This window comes from Nipponia nippon, unplaced genomic scaffold (assembly GCF_047370975.1).
Source record: "Nipponia nippon isolate SJK-2023a ecotype South Korea unplaced genomic scaffold, ASM4737097v1 scaffold_2, whole genome shotgun sequence".
In the NCBI taxonomy this organism is placed as follows: Eukaryota; Metazoa; Chordata; class Aves; order Pelecaniformes; family Threskiornithidae; genus Nipponia; species Nipponia nippon.
The window spans coordinates 101,620,913-101,642,494 of NW_028262336.1; the positions used below are offsets into that span (position 1 = coordinate 101,620,913).

Here is a 21,582-nt window from a genome sequence, read left to right on the forward strand (position 1 = left end):
TGTTAATCAGACTGGTACCAGACTAGGAAACCTCTGTATTAACCTGATGTCTGTATCCACACAGTTAGGTTTTCAAACAGCAGAACCCTTAAATAATAGCATAAGCAGATGAATCTTATTTAGACAATTCCTTCTTTTTTATATTAATTGCACTGCGATTGTGCAGTTAGTCAATTAAAGAAAAACTACCAGCATGATAAGAAATATGTGCCTAAGTGAGTCTTCATTCTGACACCTTTAGCCGTGCTGTATGGTCCTTCATTCCATTTTGCTCTGTCCACTGAGCAGCTTCTTGGGGAGGCTTTTTCGCTGAGAAGCAGTTTTCACAGTTCAAAGCATCCAGGGTGAGGAAGCCCAGAAGTAGGCAGTTCTACTGGTTCCTGAACGGCCCAGCCTATTTAGCACAACCAGCAGTGCATTGCTGCAACCTGTAAGGGACTAACTTAATTTACCTCAAGATAGCTATCCAGTGGAAACTCTTGGAGGAGGAGTTTGGAAGAGAGAGAGAGAGAGAGAGAGAGAGAGAGAAGTGGTTGAATTGAGGATGTGTTGACCCTAAGACAGCATGGAAGGTCTGGATGGTGGTCTCCTCTCTGGAATGAAGCAATGCTGGTGTTCATAGCAACTATCTGAGATTATAGCTGAGCTATTCAAGATTATACCAGTGCATTCGCTGAAGATCCACTTTCCACATCTCCCAAAGTAATCAGGAAACTTGAGACTTCCCAAAACTGCTACTGAAATCACTGCCGCTGTTAGATCACACTGGCTACATTCTTCAAATTGAGGTGTCCTTCACTTTATATATGACTTTTGGGGGCTGCCCAAAATGTGAGTCATTTCTTCACAGACAGTTTTTCAAAAATTGTTGCCTCTATGTTAGCAGATACCCGTCTTTCTGCTAAATAAGCCAAGGATTCAGTTAGCTGTACTAACTGCACAGAGTAAATTACCCTTTGGCCCCTGAATGCAGCAACCTTTCCACTCTAGCCATGAAGTAATTGATGGAGTAGCACAGAAAATCTTGCATTCTTGCTGTCTGGCAAAATAATAAATAAAAATGTATCATTTCTTAATGGACCTTGGAGAGGTGAGTAACTTAAATCTGGTAAACATATGAGAGCAGCAACCACCTTTATTTTGCTCAGACAGTAGAGGAAAACATTGCTTTAAAAATTCACCTAAATATCCTCCTACATGAAATGAAAAATTGTTTCTAATCCATCTAAGAAAATGTAACAAATATTTTTTGTTCAGGTTAACCAGTTGCAGTACTACCCAGAGGAGTACTGGTCAAGCTTCCACCAATGGAAATCAACAGGGAGTCTTTCCGTTGACTTTAATGGGGTTTGTTGTGTTGCTCGGTGCTGATTTGAGAATAATGGGGAAGCTGGCAACATAAAGCTACTCTGATTCATTAGAATGAGGAGCAGATTTACTCATTGTAAGAGTGCATAGATAACTGGTTTCTGAAAAGTTTGATTCAGAAACTAAAAACTTACCCATGGCCTCTTTGATGTGAATGGGGAAAATCCTACTAGCATTAGCAGGTGCAGGACTGAGGCTTCAAAACCAACAGAGAGAAATGGCTGGAGAAATGGTCTGATGGGAACCTCACAAAGTTCAACAAGGGGAAGTGCGAAGTGCAAAATCCTGCACCTGGGGAGCAACAATCCCAGGCACGAGCGTATACTGGGGGTCACCAGCTAGAAAGCAGCTTTGCAGAAAAGGACCTGGGGGTCCTGGTGGACACCAGGTTGACCATTAGCCAACAAAGTGCCCTTGTGGAAAAGAAGGCAAATCACATCATGGGCTGCTTAGATAAAGTATTGACAGCAGGTCAGGGGAGGTGATCCGTCCCCTCTGCTCAGCGCTGGTGAGGCCACACCTGAAGTTCTGTGTCCAGTTCTGGGCTCCTCAGCACAAGAGAGACATGGAGATACTGCAGAGAGTCCAATGAGGAGCCAAGAAGATGATTAAGAGACCAGAGCACCTCTCCTATGAGGAAAGGCTGTGAGAGCTGGGACTGTTCAGCCTAGAGAAGAGAAGGGTCAGGGCAGATCTCATCAATGTATATAAATACCTGAAGGGCAAAGAGTTGAGATCCAGGCTCTTTTCAGTGATGCCTAGTGACAGGACCAGAGGCAATGGGCCCAAACTGAAACACATGAGGTTCCCTCTGGACATCAGGAAACATTTTTTTACTGTGAGGGTATCCAAGCACTAGAACAGGTTGCCCAGGGAGGTCATGGAGTATCCCTCGTTGGAGGTATTAAAGAGCTGACTAGACATGGTCCTGGACAGCCTGCTGTAGGTGGCCCTTCTTGATCAGAGTGGTTTGGACCAGGTAAGCTCCAGAGGTCCTTTCCAACCTCACCCATTCTGTGATTCTGCGATGCGTGGAAGAGAATTAAGGTACAGCAGATTGCAGCTGTCCTCAAAATGGAGACTGTGGAGAACACATGTAGCCTCAACAGAGATTATTCCATTGATTGTGACTTCAAATCACAATGAGACAGCAACGGTAATAAAATATACGGCAGGGGCGGAGGACAAGGAAACCTAGCCAAGACTACTCAGAAACTGTTATATTCAGTAACTGCTTGTTATTGGTGTGGAATAAGTGTAAACTGTATGAACTTGGGTGTATGGTGTGAATTAGTTATTGAGGTTAAAGAGAATTGAGGTTAAAGAGAATTAAAGTTTTCTCTCTTTTTCTTTTTGAAGAGAAATGGTTCTCTCCTACATCAATGAAGTAAATAAAATCCTTATCCTTGACTTTTAATGAATGCAAGATAGAAAACCTAGGAAAAAAATCCATCATGAATTGAGAACACGCACGTAATTAGTGACAATTTGAGACCAAGATGACAAATACCTTTATAAAGTGTTTCTCTAAAAAATAAAAATATTTCTAGTTTTGCAGAATTCCATCATGTGGTTACTTAAGAGTAAAGACAAAACAGTTAGGAAATATGAACTATGTCTTAGCCAGCTAAAAGACTTACCAAACCATGGGCAGCTGCTTTTTAAAAGATGACAGCACTGGGAAATGACTTGAACGAGAACAGAAGCACACTAGTAATCCTCAAAAAAAGGAATATTCTTAGTAATTGCCATTTTTTTAAAGTACTTTAATCCAAAACTCAGCATCTGATAAGAAAATAATCTTTGAACACCTAGAAGACAATAAAATTATGATCAATAACCGTCACTGATTTGTCAAGACTAAATGTTGACAAACAAGCCATTTTTATAGCCTAGAGTAATTAGCACATAAAGAAAATGAGGTAAATGTTATATTGAAGGTCAGAGTCTCAGCTGGAGAAAGGAAGCATAACCATGTTGACTTCATCGTACTTATTAAAGCAAGCTGAAGATCTACTACTGTAGAACAGCATTTCTACTTTAGAACAACATTTCTATAAGTCTAATAAAGTTACCTGAAAAATTAAATTGAATTGTTTCTAAACATTTCACATAACATGAAAACTGGGTAAAACGGTCACAAAACTGAGCAATTTGCAATGCTTTTAGGTGTTGCAAAGATTGTTTCTAAAATATCATATTTCCTGACTTTGTTAATAATCCAGGAAAGGTACAAATTTTATTAATGCAGCCTGGTATGTGCTGTGAACATTTGGAAAAAAGAATAAAAAATATACATTGAGTTAGGGAGAAAAGCTGGGGAATAATGCAAATATGATATTTTTATGGGAAAAAAATTCAAAATACTGATATTCAGAATGAAGAAGAAACCTGACAGCAGTAGTGCCATTTTGCTTGCACAAGCAAAGATCTAAGCCCAATTTTATTACATGTGTATTTTGACATATAATCTGTATGTTCTATGTATGTGTTTCCATTTGAATTAAATTAATTTAGTGGAAAGGATTTCCATTATTTTCCTTATGTTATTATCTACTGAAAGAATTACTCGGTGTTAATGTTACATAGTGACATGCTTGTTAATACTCATAACTAAAAATATTTTAGTACATAGAATAAAAAAGAACAGTCTTTTACAAACTACAAGACAAGAAATAAGATTTACATGCAAACAATCAAGGAGAAAATGAAAGGGCAGTGACACAATACTGGCCAGGCGGATAAGCAATGCTTTTGGTGGAAGTGATGTGAATCTGTTCATTATTAACTCTGTCTTGATGATATGCCTCTGCTTTCAGGTCAATGTTGGTCAGATGTTACTCTCAAGACGAGATTCTCTAACCATTTGCTGCATGAGCACTCAGTCATATCTCGGACATTACTTCAGCCCAAGGTCTGGTGCTCTCTAGAGAAAAATCCAAGTATAGTCATCATATGATGATGATATGATGTAATCATACAGAGTAATTCAGATTACAAGGATCCTTCAGCCCAACTCCCCCCAAAATGCAGGACAATTTAGAGTTACATTAGGTTGCTCTAGGTCTTAACAACACTTTGTGCAGGCTTACAAAGTAATACAGGTGGAAAGGGTGCAGACTGTGCTGCCTCTGATATTCCAGAGCTCTCTTGGTTTTTCAGGTAGATATGAGTTTAGATTCACAGGTGCTCCCATAAAACCAATGCTTTTTGATACAAAGCAGTTGCTTTTTTTGCAACACTGATAGGAACATCACAAGAAGGAACTGTTGTCATTGTGCTGTGGGTGTAGCTAGGCATAAGCAATGAAGGAAGGTCCAGCTTTATCCGACTGGATGTTTGTAGCTTGTTTGTGAGAAAATAGTCAGAAATATTTGCTACTGGAAACTCATGTGCCCAGACTTGTATATAGGTTATATGCAGTATTACTGTTCCCATGCTACAGTTTGTAGTGAGAATGTGGGGCAATTATGAAAGTGAAATTTGCTTTTTCTGCAATGTATGCAATTTATTTAAAGTGAATTGTTCCAGGGAACATCTTTGCCAAGAAACTCTTTCAGGAGATAATTTAAGGAAAATGAGCACCAAAGAATGGAAATTATGGGATTGAATTCGCTTAATTCAAATGGAAAATGCCTTCATGGTTTCTACCCAGCAGGTAATGCATATGTTTATTGCATTATAGAAACTACAGAGCTAGTTAAATTATTTCACTATTTTTGACATTCTGAAGATCTTTCCATTCCTTGTGATCTGAAATTGATACTTTTTCTGCTTATTTTACCGTGTATTTCCAGAGATTTTTGCCAGCATTTTTATGAAATTGCTTTAAAAAAATCATGTTTACTAATAATCTCTTTTCCTTCTGAAAGTAGGGAAAATAAAGAAAGCAACAATGTTAAAATAAATTTTAAAAATATTGACACATACAGTTGCCAAAGTTTTAATAGGAAGTACTCGTACTGCTTGAAACATTCCCCTTACAAAAGTATAGGCAATTTTTTCAACAACATAATGGCACAAGATTTGCTAAGAGCTATCATAAATCATAGAATTATGGAAAAATTCAGACTGGAAGGGACCTCCAGCGGTCTTGTAGTCCAGTCTTCAGTTCAAATCTGGACTAGCTTTGAAGTTAGATCAGGTTGCTTAGCATCTTGTCCAGTTGCATTTTGAGTATCTCCAGGGACGGAGATGCCACAGCTTCTGCGGGCCACTTGTGCCAGTGCTCAACCACCATCACTGTAAAACTTTTTCCTTACTTCTGATCAGGGCCTGAAACAGGACACACTATTCCAGATGTATCTTCACAAGTCCTGAGTAGAGAGGGATAACCACTTTACTCAGCCTGCTGTCTATGCTTCTGCTAATACAGCTCAGTATGTGCTTAGCCCTCATTCCTACAAGCTTACAGGGTTAAGTCGAGTTCAGCGGAGTCCTTATCTGCAGAGCTGCTCCCCAGCCAGTCACCCCTCAGCCTGTACTGACACAGGGTGTTAGCCCTCCCCAGGTGCAGGACTTTGCATTTGTCTTTGGTGCATTTCATGAAGTTCCTTCTAGTCCATCACTCCAGCTGGTTTGGGTCCCCCAGGTGACATCCAGTGTATCAGTCACTCCTCCCAGTTTGGCATCATCAGGAGACTTGCTGAGGGCTCATTATGTCCCATTGTCCAGGTTATTGATGGGTTTGTCATTTGTTAATCCACACTGATTGTTCGCTGTTGCTGTCTTTCCCTTCATGTGCAGTGAAATGACCTCCATGAAGACTTGCTCCATAATTTTCCCAAGAACTGAGGGAAGACTGACTGTCTTTTAGTTGCCTGGGTACTCTTCCTCACTTATTTCAAAAAATATTTTTTTCTCTTACTGCAGACCCAAAGAGGCAGTCCTGCCTGAGGACATCCCTTTTCTGTGGAGACAAACATATCATTGTATAAATAATCAAGTCTGCCCTCTCCAACCTGAAAATATTCTGTTTGCTTGGGAAAATGGGGCCTTCATGGGGCACAGCTCTTCAATGTCCCCAGGCATGTCGATGTTGTCTATTAATCATGAATCTTTCCTGAATATCACATCCAGGCTTCTCTGTTTGCATGCAAGCATATGCTCAGGTGTAGGCACAGGCTGAGTTTTGGAGTTGTTTTTGAGAGCCTAAACACATCTGGCACCTTTGCACAGGACAAAGATCTTGTTCACTGAAGCAGACTGGGTAGAGGAAGGACCAAACATTCCTGCTAGGTCTGCTGACCCATACCCCAAACACGGCCATTCCTCAGCACTTCATTGTAAGCTTCAAGTCTAGGCCACATTTGAAGAAATAGCCAGCGTTAAAGACAGAAGTGATGTGGGTGACGGGCTCCCACCCCCTGTGAGAGGGGCAGACAGGCAATTTCTCATTCCTTTCTAGTCCAGGGGAACATGATGGGCTTGCTGTGTTGCATAGTTTTGTAACTGGAGTTGAAGAGAAGGTTGTGGGATTAGTCAGGCTTCACGTGTTTCATGTACTCACTATGAAAGAAATGCTAAAATAACAGTTTTTAGGTGTAGCAAAAGAAGATACATTGTTTGCTTTCTCAGACACTCTAGGTGACTTTAGGCAAAATCTATGGAGAGGGGTTAGCAATCAGGCTATAAAAATGTTTCAGCTCTAGCTTTATTCCATGCTGCCCTATGGCCAAGCACACTCTCACAGCAGATCTCAGCCAGTTTGAAGGACTTGATCCATGAACCATTCAGATAACAAACGTTTTTTCTTCCCAAATCAGAATTGCAGCAACTCCTGTTTTTGTTGAAGGATCATCCATAAATGAAGGGGACTTTCACATCAGAGGCATGTTTCTTGGCCGTGACATCCCGTCTGGGCTCTGGAAACTCCTGCTCCCCTGTGAAAACGAAGGCGGATGAGTGTTCACTCCTACCACACTGCTGACGGCAGGGCTCAGCCTGGCAGCTCCCAAAGGAGCCTGTGCAGAAAGTGGCATTACCTCATATGTCACTGTGGTATTTTAAAATGGTTGCATAATTACTTTGACTGTTACACTCGGACTGGGTGACAGGACTATGAAGACTGAAATTTGTTCCAGAAACTGTTTGGATTTTGTCCTTTTTTCCCCCCTTTTTTTCTTTTTTTCCCTTTGTAGCCTGGAGGTACACAGCAACCTGAGATGTTACACTGGGAGGGAAAGTCACTGAGGAGGGGGGGAAATAGATGATTTCAGACTCACACACACTTTCTCCTGTTACTCAAAGCTTAAAGGAAGGGCATGCAGCCACCTGATTTCCATTACCATGACAGGCCTCACTGATGGTGCCCAGTGTGCACGTACATTGCTAGTGGGTATTTTGGCACAAGGCAGCCATCTCCCAACCATAGTGCCATCGTAGGAGGAAAGATAAAGCCTTACTCAGAGATGCCATGCGCCTGAGGCCATCTCCTACGAGATGTGTCATGACCAGAGACAGGAGCAAACACTACCATGTTAGGCACCCCTCTGCCCTTTTTGAAGCAATGCCTGCCACTGTCTCTCTGAGAAGGCACTTTTTGGAGCACAGCGATGCCCGCCCTGAGGATTGCGATCTGTGATTGGAGGGACGCAGGGACCTGGTCCTGTCTGACCGCTGGGAGCTTGGTACCTGCCTGGGGCATGCAGCACTCTCACTGAACAATGGCCTCAAGATCAAGGTATAAAGAGGTTAGCCCATGAAAAGTAAAATCATTTTAGTGCAAAGTAGATGTCCTTGGCTTTGAAGGGAATAAGGAGAAAAAGAAGTCTTTGTTACCTTTATAATAGATATTTACATTCAGCCTTTAGACCGTGACCTGTGTTATCTGATCCAGACTAAACTGCTGTTGGTTTTGGGACCTCACAGGACCATGGTTAAGATGAGCACCCTTTGAAGCATGTGAGGATCTACTGAGTGGTCTGAGCTTTTACACATATTTTGTAGGGCAGGAATGAAAAATGAGTTTCAAGAAACGCATTTCTCACAGGCACATAGAAAGCCCTTTAAGTGTGGACTGCGCTCCACACAGAAAAGAGACCACATTAAAAAGGCATTTAAACCCCTGAAAGTCTTTTTGACTTTTGACTTCAAAAGAGTTCCCTTGCAGAACTGTACCCACAGTAGCTGTCTCCTGATCATATGGTCAGGCATGAGGGAAATTCAGCTGATTTTTCCCTCAGTTATACAATGAAGCGTGTTACAAAATATAAAATTAGAAAATTATGTTGGGTTCTTAATCTTTTTATGCCAAACAAATGGATTCTTTATTTTCCACTATATCTACTAGAAATGCAGACAGTGATGTACGAAATGAATTTGGAAGCTAGAGGTTAGTGAGGTTACGTTTTCAATTTTTTTTCCAGGGATGTGGGGAGCAATTAGGCCTCCTTGCTGCCTTATCCAAAGTGAAAAGACATCTGGTCCTCTCAGGCACTCTGATGACTGCAGTTCAGTGATGTGGTCCCTGACAAGGACCCAGCTAGGTAGACGATGCCAGAGAGAAGGCTGTGATAATTTGGAAATAACCAGACTATCTCACCCAGACAGCATCTAAATAAAATGGAAATGGGAGAAATGAGGGCACCGAGGCTGGAGTGTGTAAATAACCAATTAATACGTTTGTTGGCTGATCTGAAAAGTAATTGAAATAAATAATTGAAATGCAGACCATGTTCTACTCTCCCAACATCAGGATTTTTTCCTTGCCAAAGTGAAAAGAAGTTAAAAAAACCCAAAACAAAACTTTTGGGGAAAAAGTCATAGAAGGTTTTCCTTTTGGAATTCTGAAGTAAAAGCCAAGAAAATTAAATGCTAGAGTCATAAAGTTGGCAGCAACTTGGACATCTCTTTGACTCGAAAGGAACCCCTGGCTATTCCTCTGCCCAGGTTGCAAGGGAACATGGAGTGTCCTGATGCAGGCAGCTCTGTCGACTGCGTGTCCTGCTTGGGACTCCCTCCTGTGCATCGGTCATCCTCACCTCCTAGCAGTGCTCTCCTCCTTGGAGCATCCTCAGCCTTATACCTTGGCAGGGCCTGGCAGACTGCTGGGAAAAACTGAGAGGGACCGACAACGGGTTAAGTTGCTACTGTCCTCCAAAGGCGTAGCAGACTTCAGTTCAAGTCAGCTCTTTTAATCAGAAAGGACACTTAATTTGCAGAAACCACAGCACTCTCCACAAGGACCCATGAAGGCAGAAACGTTTCAGCACTGACTGATGGCCAGTGCAGGTTTCTGGGATGTGGGTGCAGCTCCTTGAGCCAGAGGAAGAAATCAAACCTGCATCTTTCATTTTTCAGCTGAGGGCATTGATAGTGTGCTATTGGGTGGAAGATTAGCTACCACCAATGTACCTTTATTTACATGACTGTTATTATAAGTACCCAGAAAGTTAAATATTTAAAAAATGTGAAGGGCTTATGTTCAGAAAGTGTCTAAACAAAGTGTTTCTGACACTTAAAAAAACCCAGTCTTCATTCGTTTTGGCGAAAACTGTTTATTGAATTTGGTCAAACTTCAGAAAGTCATCAGCTAACCTGATATAGCGGGTTTTTTTGGTGACTAATGATTTACCAAAAGAAATATGCTGTCTTCTTCCCAGGAGGCATATAATTCATTTGGGAGTCCATGGTAGATTTTCCTTTCTTCCTTTCACTCCTTTACAGGGGATTTGAGCTTCCCCAGGAGACAGGTTGCTGCCTTTCGCATTGCCTGTGATTCGGTCTTTCAGGGTGGAAGATTTCTCACCTCCTCTTTTGGATGGGAGCAGTAGACCACCCTTTTTGCTCTGCCTCACCCAAGGGAGGGGGCTGCTGTTAGCCCCGGTGGGCTGCGAGCACAGAGAGGCCAGTGGTTAAGGGAGCCTGAAATCACAAGGGCTGCAAAATCAGTGTCAAGTAGGTGTCTTGCCTGCCTTTGCGTGCTGCGTTTGCGTAGATCTGAAACCAAGCAAAGGGCATTTAGTTACCCATGTTTGATTTACACCATCCTCAGGCATGCTAGGCAGTTGACTGAACGCATTCGGATCCATGGCTCCTGCCTGGAGGAGCTTGCACTCTAGTTTTAGAGGGATGGGCTGAGAAAATACAAGGTGAGGTTGCTCAGAGACTTAGCCTTCCTTGTCCTCTAAAACTGCCTGCTGTTTGCTTAAATTAACCCCTTCTGTGTGACACCACAGACTTTCAGCTTTGTCACAGTGCTGACATAACTGCAGGAGAGTATTTTCCTGGGAGAGTTTGCAATGCCGGTGGATTCAAGACAGGGCAAGTGGTGAAAACAGTTTCCTGGGACTCTTCCCTGAGAGCTGAAGTGAAGTCCAGCCCAGGCAAGGGGTTAGCAGAGGGAGGACAGCATAAGCATCACATGGAGTGCTGGGAGACCCTAGGGAAAGCACCATCTCCTGACAAGGGGAGCTTCTCCACATCCCAGTCTCGCCCCATGTAACACGAGGGCAGGGATCTTGCTGGTCACATGCAGAGGAACGTATGGGAGCCTGGTTACATTAGCCCAGAGTCATTCAGCTGTTGATTGTGGAAAGCCTCCCAGGAAAGTGGGTGGTTATCTTTAAAATGATCTTCATCCAGCAGAGCAAGGCTTTGATTCAGTTTTGCTAGTGTGGAATACTCCCATAACTTTAAATCATGATTGTGAGTTTAAATGTATGTAGTGAACATTTAAGTTCTGTGCAAACAAAGACCAGACAGGGGCCAAGACAAACTGACGCATAAGCAGCCATGTTGTTCCCTCTTCAGTCCAAGAACTAGATTCTTTCACAAAACCCTCTGTGTGGCAATGATAAAAAGATGAATATTTGACATAGTTGTAAGATAACACTCTGACGCCCTAGTAAACATAAGTGAATTAGTGGTTATGAAAGAGACCCTATGACGTGGTTGCTTGCAACAGCGGCAAGTTGGATGTGGTGCCCCAAAAGGCACTTTCAAGCCTGGTCTTATCATTTGCTAGTATAGATTCATGGGGAGATGTTCAACAGGATTTGGGTTACTGTTTTGTTTTATAGCAAATCTCACCTACCCTAGCTATATAAGGTACTCAATGTGTTGGAACTATGCTTGAAAAAATAGGTCTGGATGATAATCTCTCTCTCTTTCTCATCAGACCAAATTGTCATGCCCCTGTTTGCACTGGATTAGTAATCCCCCAAAGGTCAGTGCAGCTACTTGTGGAACAAGCAGTGCTCAACGCCCTGCTCTCGGCTCTGCTGAGCATCTGGGAAACCCTGCTGCAGCTCAGTGGTGGTGTAGCATCTGCTGACGCTGGTGCCCTCGCCTGCTGAGTTCAGGGGCCCGCTGGAGAAGTCGTGCTGGTGTTCACGGGGATGCCAGAGACTGACTGCATAGTCAGGAAAACTGGAGAGACTTTGAATTTCTTCAGGCTGTAGCTCGTACGATATTAATAAAAAGCTCAGATGGGAGAGTTTACCAGCATAAGTCCAATTTAAAAATTGAAATAGATGGAATTTCAGTACCCTCTGCAAACTGGCGTATCAGACTCTTAGAGCAGCTTTCAGAGTCCTTGTATCTCCTGCAGCATAGCTGGTTCTTATTCTCTGAACTTGATTTGTTAGCATGTCTGCTGTCAAAATGTCTGTTTCTTATTTTTGTTGAGTTATACCTTAAATGTGTCTTTTTTTGGCTACTTTCATTCTCGTTTCTGCACAGCGGCAGCCAAGCAGGGGCCCAAGTACTCATTCCTGGCCCTCAGATTTATTCCCATCGCTTTGATGGGTTGAGTCTGGTGCTGCCTGTATCACAGAGCACCTGGATGGGCCGATTGCAGACATTCGCTGGCACTGCAATCTCAGCTGTGGAAACAATTTTGCTGGCAGTGGAAGCCCAGTTTCACTGGGGAGGGGCCCATATTTCTTGCTTGAAGTGTGTGAAGCCTCATCAGAGTTCTGTTATCAGACCTGCTGGAATTTTTTTCCCCTCAGTCTCTTCTTGGTCTACCTTCTCTCACTCCTCTGAATCTTACTTCTGCTTCTTCTCAAAGTCCCTAATGTATCTTTTCTGGCTTCTTTTGCTGTAATCTCTCACCTCATTTTTTCTTTACCCATTAGCTCTTCCTTCACTGTGGTTCTCCACTGCCTCCTCCATTTTCTCTGCCCCTCCTCTTCATTTCTCAGGAGCCTTCTGTTTTTCTCCCTATGTCCCCACTTTCATCCCTTCTCCAGAATCTCCATAAATGACAATTCCAGTAATGGGGCATATCCCTTGAAAAGACATTTCTCTCAGTCCTCAGAGATGCTGTGAGATGCAGGTCTGGGTGGTATCGCTGCTGTTAATATTTTATTAACAAGTGATGCTGGGAACCCACGGTGCCAATCGTTGTGTAGCTGGGCAGCAAAAGACTGCTCTTGCCCCAGAAGTCCTCACATGCTCCACAGGCATAAAGGGATTACAGTCTCAATCTTACACATCGGCAACTGAGGCTTACGGAGAATAAGGATAAATTTACTGAGCTCTTTAGGCACATAAAGTTGCGAATACATATTGTCTCCCCAGCCTTATGTCCTTATGCATGTTAACTGTCTGGTTCCATTTAACCTATTGATTTTACTGGGGTATAGGAATGACACCCATGTAGAAACCATGGAAAACTTTGCTCATGGTGACTGGGTCAAGGCCACACAGAGGGTCAAGACCATCCGTTTCTCTCTACTGTCATGGGAAGAACAAAAACTCAGCACAATTTAAGGCAAGGAGAGAGAATAGGGGGAGGAAAAACAATGAAACTTTATAGACTGTGCTCATCGTGCTGTATCTGACTCTGGCTCAAGGGCCTGGACTGAAAAGTCTGTTTTCCTGAGGCACAGCTAGAGCTGAAAACTGCAGCATGGTCCTCGTATTCTGTGATATTCCAGTATAGCATTCATGAAATGCTGTGTCAGTTTCACAGACATATGAGGATGGAAGACTGTAAAGATCTAAGTGTGAATATCGTGATTCACATTCTCCTCCTCTGTGTCACTCTGATGTTTAGACTGTAGGTTTAATGCCATCTCCCAGTTAGCAGGTTTTGATGTGCCACAGGTTTTTCTATCAAGATACAGTTGTATCGTTTCCTGTTACCTGGAGGTCAGTTGGTGCTTGGCCAAAGGATAGGTGGACCTGTTGTTTGAGAGCAATGAAATGGTTAATTTGATAATGTTTAACTTGCTAAATCCTCAATATGCAGAGGTAGCATCCTCAGGAGTTGAGCGGGGCAGCATGATCTCCCTTAGCTATCATTTCAGATGCCTGCAGAACCAGGAAGACTGTGTATCAGTTTACACTCAGCTTGGTAATCTTGCATGGGGCCTGTTTGTGTCTCTTGTGCTGAAGGCTGAATGTAAAATGAACATTGTTAGCCAAGAAAGCAAATAAAGGGAACTATTTCCCAAGGCATTTTACTCTGTTTATTTAACGCCTCTGAACAAACCCCTTTCTACATCCTCTGAACCTACTGGCCACTTCAGATAGCTCCATTTCCTGCTGGGTGAGTTTTTTCTAAAATGTTTATTCAGCTCCAGGAAATGATGATTTCCTGAATATTCTGAAACTTCATATTTTTATTGTAACCCTGTTTATTTAATAGTCTTACTTATTGTGCAAGTGTGCAATGCACAGCAACACCCCTTGCGATGTAACTGTAAGGAAGGAGTGGAACTAGACCTAGTACATCAAAAAAACAGTTTAAGTGAAATGAAGTCTGGTTTTGCTAATTTATACACTAGTGTATTTCCATTAGCATGAGCAGTTACTCCTTATTTATACTGGCCTTAATGAGTTCAGAAGTAGGCTTTTAAATTTATCCTGCTCTTTAAGGAAAAATGCCTAAAAATTCAAGCCAGTGAAGGGGAATTAATTAACTTAAAGATCAAGATTTTATAATTCACAGTTTACATTAATGTCTTTTAGTTTTCTTTAAGCAGCAAACCAACGGAAGGGACTATGTTTTCTTCACTCTACACTGGTACTAAATCAGCAATGCTTATTTTGTGAGGTTGAAGTGAACCTGCAGCCAGCACTCCAGCCTGATGTGGATTTCACTATAGAAAGTGAAATTTGTACACAGTCTTAATGAAAAGTCTGTAATACTTTATGCACAAGGATAGGAACCAGGAGGAGCTGTGCTGAAATGAGAAGAGCTTCTCTAAGGTAAATCAAATGGGATTAGTCCCAGAGGAAATTCAGGAATTGCATAGCCTTGCCATTAACCCTGGACTGAGCCAGGTGTCCCTCCCATGCTTTCTACTTTTTGTTAACCTGCATCTGCTGGCATTATCAGCTGTGACTACCTTTGGTTTTCTACATGCAGAACAAATAGTTTGCACCTCTGCTGAGTCTGAAAAGAAAGGCAACGTGGGCATACTGCACTGTCATGACCCTAAATGACGAGCCCTTACAGCATCCGAGTAAAACTTGCCCCATCCTTACCTGGAACTTCTGCCCTCACAGAAACCACATCCTTCAATGGCCACCATGTCTCCATTTGGAAAGGGTTTTGAAGGAGGAACAGACTGAGGATTAGACTTTCCTTTTCTCAGGCATACTTTTATCTGTTTTGCTCCAGAAACCAGCCTCTTCCTCTCCTGTGAGTCCCTTGTTGCCACTCCTATACTGTCTGTGGTGAGGAGGCTGTCGCTTTTCCCCACTTTTAAATATTCTTTTTAGAGTTTCGCTACTCCCTCCCTCCTTTCCTTCCTCTCTACCTTCCTTCTCTCTTTCTCCCTCCCTCCCTCCCTCCCTCCCTCCCTCCCTCCCTCCCTCCCTCCCTCCCTCCCTTCTTTCCTTCCTTCCTTCCTTCCTTCCTTCCTTCCTTCCTTCCTTTTGTGCTTTGTTATGCATCCCATACTCATCCACTATTTTTCCCCAATGCAGGTGGAGACATGCTGCTGCTGCTGTCTCTGTCACCAGACGTTGCTGGGATATCTTTATCACTGACAGAGACTGAACCCCTTGTAGCCTTGTGAAGCAGTGCAATACCACTGCGCCCTTGTCTGAAAGGAGTAGTCTTATTTTTGACACCAAATATTTGATATCCACATTGCTGAGATGAGTAACGAGGGTGCCATTTCTGCCATTTTACCTCCTCTCCAAGTTCACATTGTGTAACTTTACCACCAGGATGCAGGACCACAACTATTTGATTTTTGAGTGGTCTTGGACTGTGTTTGATTAATCTCTGATTAATTCACCTTATATCCTTGTGTCACCTGCTTTCCATCTCTGCAGGCAGACACTTCCTTCTCTTCCTCCTGTCTAACATGATCAGGCAGAGCTGCAACACTTTTCTCTTTTTCTTTCCAGGAGCCTTTTTCTTCCTACGTTTTCTGCTCCACGATAGCTCTGACACCAGACCATCAGCTCCAACAGCCTCTTCCCCAGCTTTAACAGAAGGTTGCCTCATCTGGAGACATTTGGTATGTTTTAACTCTCTTTAGGTTTGGTGAAGTTTTCAGAGGATGTAGGGGACCCATGGAGAATGTTTTTTTACCTCCTATACGAGTTTTGGCTGCTTGGCCTCTATTATCACGTCAGCTGAGGCTGCTGGGAATCATTTGCAGAACCATGTTTAAACCTGAAATTTCATGAGAAAAATCTACCCCAGGCTACTATTGCATTTGTAAAGTAAGCTGCTAGGTGCTAGGAAAGCAAGAGAATCACACAAATAAATAGGTTTAAATTAACTCCAGGTCCTATACTAATGCATGATGACATTTACAGCTGCCTTGGCTTACCCTGCCATCTTCTGGTGATACCTGCTGCAAGATCAAAAGTTAGAGGTGAAAGGAGATGAAATATTTTATTGCTAAGAACACAAGAGTTGGCTCCAATCCAACAGAACAGTTTCCTTAAATAACCATTTTTAATATACAGCACCATATAAGATTCCTGCAATAAACGTTAGGATTTTAGATTTTGATTTAACTTCTTTCAATAATGTATTTATTTTACTGAATGATACTTCTCTAGGCCAAAGAAACGTTTCTGGCCTGACAATGCCTGCCCTGGCAAAGGCAGATAAAAAAAATATACCACTCATTTCTCTATCATTATAAAGCAACCAAGGATATTGAGACAGCCAGAGCCATTGACTGGCCAAGTATTCAAGACTGTGACTACTTGGTCTCCAAGTCTTTAGATGCTCAGTTACAAACTGTTTCTCAGCCATCCAAAACCGGACTATTTGACACTTTCCACAACAAAACCACCAATCTGCACTCCAATTCTCTCACTGTGTCTCTCAGCCTAATAACTTCAATAATTTTCTTTTTTGCTGGTTTTCCTGCTTCTTTCCCTTTCTGTTTGCAGCCTGTCCAGAACTAGGCTGTTTGTCTGTTTTGTTTTTGCCCTTTGACCAGCCCCCAATACTCTTTCTTTACACAGGCCTCAGCACTGGCCATCCCTTAAGGCAGGAACTGAGTTTGAATTTTTCCTTTTGACATTTAAAGTGCTGCTGTTTTGGAAAGTCCCTCCTTCACCCAGAGGAAAATTGGGAGTTTTTATTGGAAAACCAAAAAATATTCTGTGTTTGGCAACAAAGAGATTAGTCATGTCTCAAAACTACAGGCCATTCTTTAATGCTCACCAAAAATGTTCATTTTTCTTTGTCTGAAAATGTTCAGTTGCCATAAACAGAGGGCTGGCTTTTTTTGGTGTTTCCACAAAACGATGAAAATTTTCATGGAAAGCAGCTGTTGTGGGTAAAAAAAATATTAGACAGAGTAATCATATAAAAGTACTTTTTTTACTGTTCAGTAGAGAAGTTTTGATGGAAAATTTTGACCAGCCTTGCTTTAAGACCTTTTATGGTGCTGTGTTATGAAAGGATTAGACTTAGACACTCTATCTGGCTTCTTCACCTATTTCTGTTTATACTTCGTTATGTCAATCTCTTTACTATCCTCAGCTCTGTAATCCCCTCTCTTTTCATATTTACAATATTTATTCACTTGCTTTATTTAAAATGTTTTGCTTGGTTCTGGTTTCATTTAATTGACTGGGCATCTTAGTTACGGGGTTTTTGTTAATCCGCCTGATCTCTTCCTGGCTGCCAAACTCTGATATGTAAGGTTGCTCTCAAGAGTTGCTCTAGTGGCATGGCACTAGGTCGTTAGGGCACTTCAGTGTTGCAGACTTACATGGCTCCTTTGATGCGCCCAAATGGCACAAGGCTCCTTTGCGTCCTTGCAGCATTTTTATCCTGGGACATGGCAGCACACTCAGATTCCTGTCCTCCTTGGTGTTTTACTACTGTGGGACTTCCAATTTGTAGCAAAAATTGTTAGTACTCACTAATTGAAGGAGGTCCTACTTGATATTATTGCCCATCTTCATGGTGTTTAAGTTGTTTCTGCTGTTCTGGCTCTCAGCCTTCTTCTGCCCCAGCTCACGTCACCTGTTCTGCCCTGGAACTGCACCCTGAGAGGCACCGTGCTCCCACAGCAGCACTAATTAGGTCCCTAATTATGGCAAACTGCCCCGGCTAATTCCAGATGATGATGACTTCTGACACCCCACGGGGAAAAGCACCCTGGGGATGCAGGACCATAACTGTTACAGGAACTTGGGCTTCAGAAAGACAGAACTACTTTTGAATTGGAGACACTTTTGGATTCCTCCACAAACAGCCAACAGCAGTGATGTTTAGAAAGCATGCACAGAGTTGTGCTGGTGTCAAAACTGCATGCTAATTTTTTTTTCTTTAATGCATTGAAAGTCTTCAGGGAAATGGCAAGTTAATTTGGCTGATTGGTGTCACCCCCCTGAAGTGTGTTTACCAGAACCAAGACTAATTACCTCTCCAGACAGTATGTGAATGCAAACATATCAGCTTTTATTTTCCTTCCTCTAACTCCCATCTGATCTCACTCAGTTGCATCTTCAACCAGTGAACACATTAGTAATTCTGCTGTCAGTCTCTGGAGCTCAGGAGCAGGGAGTGCAAAGAAAGGGTGGTTTGCTGTGATTTGCAAGGTTCTGGTGGACAAAGCTGATGCCCACAGTGTGCTGTAGTGTCAGGTCTGAGTCTCCACCACCCATCAGCTGAGAGAGTTTTAATTCTAGCTCAGAAACAAGGGTAAAACCCAATCGAGTCAGGCTACCTATACCCTATACCCCATCTGCACTTCTAAGGCATTGAGGGAAGTATCACTTTTCTCCCCAGACAATCAAAGCCCCGAGTCTGCTTTTGTAGGCAGGGCAATCAACTTGCGTGGAGCATTGGTTCAGATAAGAGGGGGCGTTTCCTGCATGAAACTATACAAGTAAAGGTTATGTGGGCTCTGCCTTTCTCTCCAGCCTTGCCAGGATCCTTGTGTGCAGTCTCAGGCAACACCCAGGCTGAGCAGTGACCCAAAATATTCTGCAGGCAGTCACATTGTGCTCATCGTGGAGCTTTGTCCCACTGTGCCCCCTGGAGCACCCGATGCTACAGGACACTGTTGATTTTGCAGAGGTGATGGTAATAATTGAAATAAGAATGACCAGATGGTGAGAGGTTTCTCATAACCGAGGGCGTGCTCTTAGCCAGTGCCTGTACTGAAGAAAAGATATTTTTGGCATCTTTTTCTAAACATTCTTCTTAAAACAGGCAGAGAGGCAGAGTTTGATCACAGTGACACTGGTGCAAGTCCAAAGTACCTGCTGTGAGTGACTGAATTATACTAGATTCACAGCAGGGTAATGAGATCAGACCCTGATCCGCAGTGACTACTCTGGTCTGCAGTAGGCGTATGTAATTCCTGTTTGAAAATGCCAGGGACTGCAGACATAGAGGCTGGTCATGATTATTAGTGTGTTTTACAGGAGATGCAACTGTCTGTTGAATCTCTATGATTAAAAAAGTACAAAACCACCTGATTTCTGTCTCATTTCAGGGACCGGTGGCACATTGCAGGTGGTGAATTGCAGGTGGTTTGCTAGGGTAGCCACAGCAGTACCCTGCTGGAGGCTCTGGCTCTCCTGTGCACAGCATGGAGAGCCGGCAGCCTTCCAAAGCATGGCAAAAATTGACACCATTTCATGCTGCAATGCTATGAAGAAAAGCCCAATTAAGAAAAGTTCAATTCCTTATTTTTCTGTCTTATGGGAAGACGACACAATCATGTCTACATCAAAAATACTTGACTGTGTTTCTGAGACATCACACACTTATTTAGTCATATTTGAAGCATGTGATAGGTGGGTTTTAAATCTCTGCATGAGGAACAAAATAGCTGTTCAATGAAAACATACAAGAAATCAGAGCTTGTGAAGACTGTGCTAAAATGCCAAGAGACAGTATAGTTTTACGGCACTTAGAGAAATATTCTTTAAAAGAAACATAAACAGTCCCTCAAAAAAGCAAATTGACCATGGCTGAAAACAAATCAGTGAAGTGAGGGAGGCAGGACTAGATAGCAGTGAGGATGGTGGGACATTTGGGTAGACATTGCTGAATAAGGATCCAGAGTAATTCTTAGTTTAACTTTGGTAATGGAGTTTTAAAATCAAATTTTCCTACCCTGGCATTTTTCAGTGTTTCCTTCACTGTGCTTCCTAATTGGAGAACTCACATTCTGGTGCACCTGAAAATAAATAAACCTGTAAAGAGATTAATTGAAAAAAAAGGGAGCTGTTTTTGAGAAATGTGTGTTTTTAATTGTAGTTTGTGTTCTGGGACAATCCTTCAATGATTCTGCCTTCCAGCTGTGGATTTCCCCATCCTGTCTATGACAGGATCTCCTAATAAATCCCAGGTTTCAAGGTGGAAAGCCCTTCTGTGTTTTAGGTGGGCTTGCTTTAAGTGAAAGATGCAGGCAGATCCACCTGATCCCCACATCTGGCTTGTGCCACACCATCCCATCCTACTTGAAAAATAATTAGCTGCAAAATACATAAGTTTAGCTGAGACAGTGAGAGCTTAGCATTCGAGCCTGGCTTTGACGTCCTGTTGGGGCTAATGAGACAGGGTATTCAGAGCTCTCAGTTGTGGTTTGGGGCTGTGGCAGGCACATACCACGATCCTTCTGCCTGTTTGATGGCTGGAAAATTATTATTACCTAGAAGGTCAAAGGCTCAGCTTTAAAAGATAAACAAAAAAGTGGAAAATGGGGTTTCTGTAGCATCTGGATATGCCGGGAAAACACAGTGAGGGTTTGGTGAGGACCAGACACTGCGCGCTGCTTGCTGCCTGTGCCACGCGGGCTGTGTGACTGCAGACTCTGGCCGTGTGGGAACGCAGGCATGGACAGCATCTGACACTCGCCCTGGAGGGGGAAGCCATCGCCTCTTTGCTGGGCCAGCGCAAACAGCAGATAGGATGGGAGGTGGATTTGGCATGGTGCCTGCCAAGTGTGAGCTGAGGTCTCCGCTCAGGCTGGTTATGTCTGAGACCAGGAAATTAAAAGCAATGTTTAGCGGGCAAATACGTTGATGACACACAGGGTTGCACCTGAGGAAAGTCCTGTTATGAGGACTTGAAATCAACATATTAACCTGTCAGACAAACACTGAAAAACTGGGTAATAATTCTAACTTTTCATTCCTTTTCCCCTTCTGAAATAAATTATTATGAAATTTACATTCAGTAGATCAGTAACCGAAAGAATTTTTTCAAAATGGAATTTAAATGCCCAGATAAATCTGGTAGGACATTACCCTTCTGAAGTATGCAAGATATTCCTTGGCATGCTGCTTGTTACTTAACACAGCCATTAAATGTGGTTTATCTGTGGCAGGGGAGGGGGAGATTAACGAGACCAGCAGAAATGATGAATTGACTGACTATGATGAGGTGCACTTGCAGAGTAAGCTACTGTGGTGAACAGTTTTGTAAAAACAAGAAATATTAAAGCTGGACCTCTGGGGAGGATGGACGTGTTATAACTACAGACAAAGTTTCTTCTACGGGGGCTGCAACAGGCTCTTTCCATGGGAATGGAAAATAGGCTTTTTATAGGACCCATGGGAGTCCTGTAGGACTCAGGGCTTCAGGATACCTATAGTCCTATCCTGTGATCCTACAGTCATATATTGTACAATCCTAAGGTACAACATCTTTCTAATGCTGGGCATGATATTTTGGCAAGCTACTTAGCACGTTTGTTTCAAATGTAGACTCAGCTTTTTCCAAAGTTTCTTGGGATTTCTGAGTGACTCACGTTCGACAGAGCGTCAGAGCCTTTGGACACACTTGAAAAAGACTGAATACAAGAACGTAGCATT

At 42.6% G+C, this 21,582-nt stretch overlaps 1 long non-coding RNA gene across 1 annotated transcript in view; it reads left to right on the plus strand.

Moving 5' to 3' along the window:
• The window catches only part of LOC148055896 (uncharacterized), a 72,973-nt gene that overhangs the window by 42,666 nt on the left and 8,725 nt on the right, over positions 1–21,582 (plus strand). The window contains exon 4 of the long non-coding RNA XR_015704757.1: positions 15,682–15,794. This is a non-coding gene — a long non-coding RNA (uncharacterized LOC148055896). The remainder of the gene's footprint in view (positions 1–15,681; positions 15,795–21,582) is intronic.